We start from the raw sequence: 5,930 nt of genomic DNA, 5'->3' as shown, positions 1-5,930 counted from the left end.
GCCGCTAAAGATGGCTGGCCGCATTAATCGGCCTGTTTGACGCGTGATACATCACGTGCCGCCTATCCGGGACTGGATTTTCCCTGAACGGGACCTCGGGTCTCGTTTCTTCAACACCCCTCCTCTTCGTGTTGTTCGCACGTGTCTTTTTTTTTTTCCAAACAAAAATTTTTTCTTTCGCATCTTCTCGTATCGAAAAAGTGATCTTCGAGAAGATCCGTGCATATATAATCGAAACCGTATGTTCTTTCGCCTGAGAATAAACGAGAAGAGGATAATAAGAATCGAGAGGAAAAATCGGTTGACCTAGGCCAAAGTTTTCATTTGAAAATAGGAAGGAACGTGGAAGGAGGAAAAGCGGAAAAATCTGGAAGGAGAGAAAAAGAGAGAGAGAGAGAATATAAATATAAATCCGTAATGGAATACCGTGAGAAATGACGCGGTGAGAAACGACTTGCAGCTACGTAACGCGGCTCTGTACGTAGGTTCTATACGGTGGAGCGTGTCGAGGGGGAACGGAGGGGAGATCCAAAGCGAGGAGATATACTCGGTATAGATCGGTATATACCCGTTCCGCACACCCACTAACGGATCACGCGCTTTTAGACGCAACGGCTTCGACGCCAATTCCCCTCGAGCGTGACCTCTCACGCACGCATCAATCATTCGGATATATTTCGTGATTATCGCGATTAATATTTCAATCTCGTTTCTCCGTATGCTTCTCTTATTTCGTGATTATTAAACGGTTGAACCGATGTGCTTTGCTTTCGTGTTTTCTTTCTTTTTTTTTTTTCATCAGATGCGATCGAAGATCGAAAAATCGGTGTATTTTTTTTTAGAAACGAGTAATAAAGTCGTTGCTTTTTTATTTAGATTCAAAGGTATATATATATATATGAGATATATATAATGTTTGTACCAACTCATTTCTTATTTCTTTGAACCATGAACAGCGATTTACGGAAGACATTTTTCAGTTATATTTCTCGCTTAATTTCCTCTCTTGCGCATTCTAGCCGTTTCTTCTTTATGCATTCATATCTTGTTCTCCGCGCCCTCTTATCACGCTCGCGTTTTCTATCTCGCATACCGTAATAACGTAACACTTTATCTCTTGCTTTGGTAAAACATACAAGTTTCTGGCGTTGTATTACCATGTTCTTATTTCGCGTTATCCTACTACATTGTATCTAATTATCCGTAAGAATTTTTAACAATATCGAATCGTTCGCGTCATTCGAGTAGAATTAACGAGAAATTCTTATCTTATTCGGATTTATTTCATCCATGCAATGCACAAGTATATTACGTTTCTCTTCTATCGTGATAAATGATATTTCTGCTATTTTTCTTTTTAACCTCACTTTTAACAAAATTGTAAAAATAATATCGTACGACGAAAATTCTTAAATCTTATTTTTATCGAAAATTACAGATACATGATAAATTACATGGAAAGACTCGTCAACATTGTTTACAGAGATTCAACACAGGCACATTCGATACATTCGACGAAGTTCAAACACAAAAAGGAATCCATTCTCCGCAAGAATGTGATTTGTCGTACACGAGAAATTTTTATCGTTCGAATTTATTACGTCCATGTAACAATTATATTATTCTCGTTTCTTTTTCATTGCAATAGATGACATTTCTGCTATTTCTTCAACGTATCTCATTTTTAACGAAATTATAAAGATAACCTCCATATAAGAATATTATTCGTCACTATACATTCATGTTTAACAAAGTCCCCACAGAGATAATTCCTATAAGAAAATTCAATCACACTTTTCAACAGTCTCGCATAAGATAATTCCCACGTGAAAATGTTTTACGTCGTACACCATGTAAATTAACAAAGACCGTTATTCGTCAGCATTGTTTACAGAGATTTAAACGCACCTCGATACATTCAACACCGTAAAAAGGAATTATTTCTTGCAAGAATGTAATTTGTCGTAGAAGAAAAATTTTTATTATCGTTCGAATTTATTTCGTTAAAGCAACACCAACTATATTACGTCTCTCGTTTCTCTTCTATCGCGATAGATGGCGTTTCTATTATATTTTCAACGTATCTCATTTTTAACAAAATTACAATCGTACAAAGATAATCTCCATATATAAGAATATAATATATTTTTCAATATACTTATTTTTAATAAATCTCGAATAAGATGAAGGTTAATTCCCATGCAAAAATTGTGTTATTATATATACGACGAAAATTCTCAAACCTTGTTTTTATCAAAACATTACACACGTGTAAATTACACACAAAGATTCGTCACAATTATTCACAGACACTCGAGACACACTTTGATATCTTCAACGAATTTACGAAACATCGCGAAAAAGAATCATTCCTTGCAAGAATGTGATTTGTCGTACACGAGAAATTTTTATTATCGTTCGATTTTACTTCGTTTAAGCAACACTAACTATATTACGTCTCTCTTTTACCGATAGATACCAATAGATGGCGTTTTTGCTATATTTTCAACGTATCCCATTTTTACCAAGTCTCCAATAAGATGAAAGTTAATTCCCACGTAAAAATGCTTTACTATACGTACGACGAAAAATTCTCAAACCTTATTTTTTCTTATCAAAAAATTACACACGTGTAAATTACACACAAAGACTCGTCACCATTGTTCACAAAGACTCGATACGTTCGTCGAATTTACGAAACGTCGCAAAAAAGTATTCATTCCCTGAAAGAATGTGTATTTGTCGTACACAGAGAAATTCGATCAGTGAACGCGTTAATCGGAAGGAAGCTGCCGCGTCGTATCGAATAAAAACTGGCTCTCTCGCTCGGGGGCAAAAGTTTCCCACAATTAAAACCGCATTATATCGCATCCGTATCGTTTTCTCGTCCATGAATATTCACCAACTTTGTTTTTGCGCTACAATAGGAAGGGTGGAGAGTTTAAACCAGTTTCGCTAATTCCCCGATTAATATGTATAGTCGTGCGTGGAGGGGGGTCGAATGTGTCGACGTTGCTCGACGATCGCGATAACGAACGTTTAACGCGGAGAATCAGAGTCGAGTGGCTACCACTCCGCCCTCCCCTTCAAACCGAGGGGAATAATGAATAAAAATGAAACCGCGAAAACGAGAGAGGGAGAGAGAGAGAGAGATCCTTTAATCGGTGATCCGCTAATGAAAACGCGCGCGCTTAATTTCACGGGTGTTGTCCCGGTATAGAAGGAAGGCAGGAAGGAAGGAAGGAAGGAGAGAAGGAAAGGAGGAAGGGAGGGAGGGAGGGAGGCGTTGTCTCCGTGCAAACTTTTCAGAGGGGTGTAATTAAATAAAATCTAAATTCGAGAGAGAGGGATTGTCGAGTGGAACTTGGGGAAGAATTAATTGTAACCGAATGAGATTTTCGCTTTTAATCGCGGTGATTCGATGCAGGAAGGAAACTTTGCTTTCTTTTCTTCGTTTCTGAAGGGAATATATTTTCTTGGAAAATGTCTCTTGCTGCTTTTTTTTTTTTTCTCTCTTCTTCAAAGGATTAACCCTTCGAAGGAGGTCGTTGCGATTATTTTTACTTAGAAGTTATCCGCGTGAAAAATATTTTCATCGAGATATTAATAATCTAGCAAGTTGTAAGGGGGTGAAAAATCGTGAAAAATGTGGATGAAAGGAGGTCATCGCGATTGTTTTTTTTTTTTTTTGCTTGAAAAATTATCTTTGCGAAAGAAGCATCTTTTCGAAGAAGAGAGTTGGATTTAAAAGGGAAAGAAAAAAGAAAACAACGAGGAGGAAATAAAGGAAAAAATTATATCTTTTATTTTTCAACGCAAGCGAATAGTATTAATATACTCCGCTCTCTCTACTACCGTCGAGGATCCATATCGAATTAAATTTTCACTTCGAGGATCACTTTCGTTCCATTCTCGAACGAAATCTTGGAAACTTTGGTCGACAATTCTCGTTGCAGCGAGGGAAACTCAAACGTCAAGATGGTTCAACAAACTCTCGAACATTTCCAATTTGCTTACCTCGTGCCGCCGGGATGTACAGTTCCATCGCGGCGCGTACAGTTCACCGAGGGAAACCGATCGTTCAATAATTATCAACCGACCCAACCGAGTCTATAAATACACGCCAGCCTTTGATTCCATCCGTTCTCCTTGAATAACACGGCAAACGCCGCGTTTCCGGACCAAGAATAATGAAACTGGATCGCCGATACGTGGCTAACGCGTTCCACGTTCGATAATAGAGAACGAGAGGCGAGTAAATGGGGCGTCGTTAACGAACCGAGCGACGAGGATCACAATCATCGTTCCGCCTCCTCGAATTTGAAAAGGTGAGAACCCACGGGCGAGGAGGGGAGGGGAGGGGAGGGGACCCTTTTTCATCATGGATTAACACGAAACGATTAAAAATAGAGGCTTCGATTTTTCCAACAAATTTTTGCAAAAAAACAAATTGTATTCAAACAAAAATGGAAACACACGAGAGGGAATAGATGATTTCGTTCGTGCGTCGTGTACGACTGCAGAAAATTAAAAAAAAAAATAAATTTTTATCGTCGAGTCGTATTTCAATTGGATCGATAGAATACTGTTCTTCTCTAACGAAAACAATTGCATCGTTTGATCCATTTCATATTTTTTTCCAACCAATAAGGAAATTCTTAGAGATGTTTATATTTCTAAATTTCTGTTCAACGGATCTCAATTTACAATTTCTTTTATCACTATCGCGATATTAACAATGAAATACGCATCTGATCTGAATATCCCTTCCATTCGTCACCTAACCTAATCCTAATGTCAACAAAAATATTCTCCTTTTCGTACCGTAAGAATACCATAAAGATCAATCTCATAACAAGATTGGGTAAAATGAAACGAAACCCAAACGTGAAAACACGAAGCGAGCTTTCATTTTGCGCGGCCTACATTTTGCCGCGAGACAAAAGTAATCGCGGACACGTCTTACGAAAAGAAAAGAAACAACAGAAAAAGGAACCAACGTTTCGTTTGCTTTCGTGGTGTATACGTAGGTATCGCGATACGAGAAACAATGAAATTGGGAAGATTTTCTCGAGGAGTCGATGGGAATTCAGATTGGGAGAGTGTTCGCGGGTCATTAAGGAAGGCGGTTGCCTTCTGAACGAGCCACGTTAAGAAACGTGGAAAAACACGCGAGGATTTCGAAGGATTTCCTTTAATGAAACTGTTCCTCGTTCACCCGATAAATTTTCCCAATGTACGCCGGATACGTGTGCACTTACAGTGTTGTTCAAAAGTATCGACAATGCCACTTACATAACGTGATTAAATTGAAGGAACGAATGAATATTTATTTCCATGTGAAGTTTGATAGGTTAGGATTAACCTCGAAGATTTTTTCAAAGTATTTTTGCTTCAAGGACGATAAATAAGTTCGAATCGTTTTTTAAGTAACTAACATTAGTTCGTTTAATTGAAATCTCGATATACTTATGAAAATAAATTTTATAAATATTTTTCATAAAGACAAGTGATGCAATTTTACGAGGAATGAAAATACCTTGGGATATGAGAAATTATTGTTAAAATTTTCACTGCAACTTTTAAAGTAAGTAAGTAAAAAGTTCGAGAAACACTATTTATCGTGGCGTATCGTATTAATTTTGCTGGTGAATCTTTGTTTCTGTATCGAGAATCGAGTATTTAGCGGAAAGGATTGAACGTAAGTACCGTCGATATTACGCGTATTCTACGTTATCGACAGATTTCGTCAAAAAAGACCAACATTTTCATGATCAACTTTTGAGCCATAGTGTACTACGCGCGATCGGTTTCCACGATGGTTTTATCGATTTAATTACCCGCTCGTTAAAACGCGGCCGACGTCTTTTAAAATCATTCGTTAATTTTAATCGCCCCTCGCCGTGCTTGAGAAGCCTGTAATGGAGGCC

General features: G+C 37.9%; 1 long non-coding RNA gene across 1 annotated transcript; it reads right to left on the bottom strand.

Moving 5' to 3' along the window:
• Nucleotides 1-1,983: 1,983 nt before the first annotated feature.
• On the bottom strand, nt 1,984-3,663 carry LOC116185102. Its single transcript, XR_004149874.1, has 2 exons — nt 2,682-3,663; nt 1,984-2,332 (listed from the first exon to the last, which is right to left on the bottom strand). It is a non-coding gene; the product is annotated as an uncharacterized LOC116185102 (long non-coding RNA).
• Between the last annotated feature and the right edge of the window lie 2,267 nt (nt 3,664-5,930).

This window comes from Apis dorsata, unplaced genomic scaffold (genome assembly GCF_000469605.1).
Source record: "Apis dorsata unplaced genomic scaffold, Apis dorsata 1.3 scaffold_98, whole genome shotgun sequence".
NCBI classification, from domain to species: Eukaryota; Metazoa; Arthropoda; class Insecta; order Hymenoptera; family Apidae; genus Apis; species Apis dorsata.
Note: the sequence above shows the minus strand (reverse complement) of the source record. Positions and strands in the feature narration are given on the sequence as shown.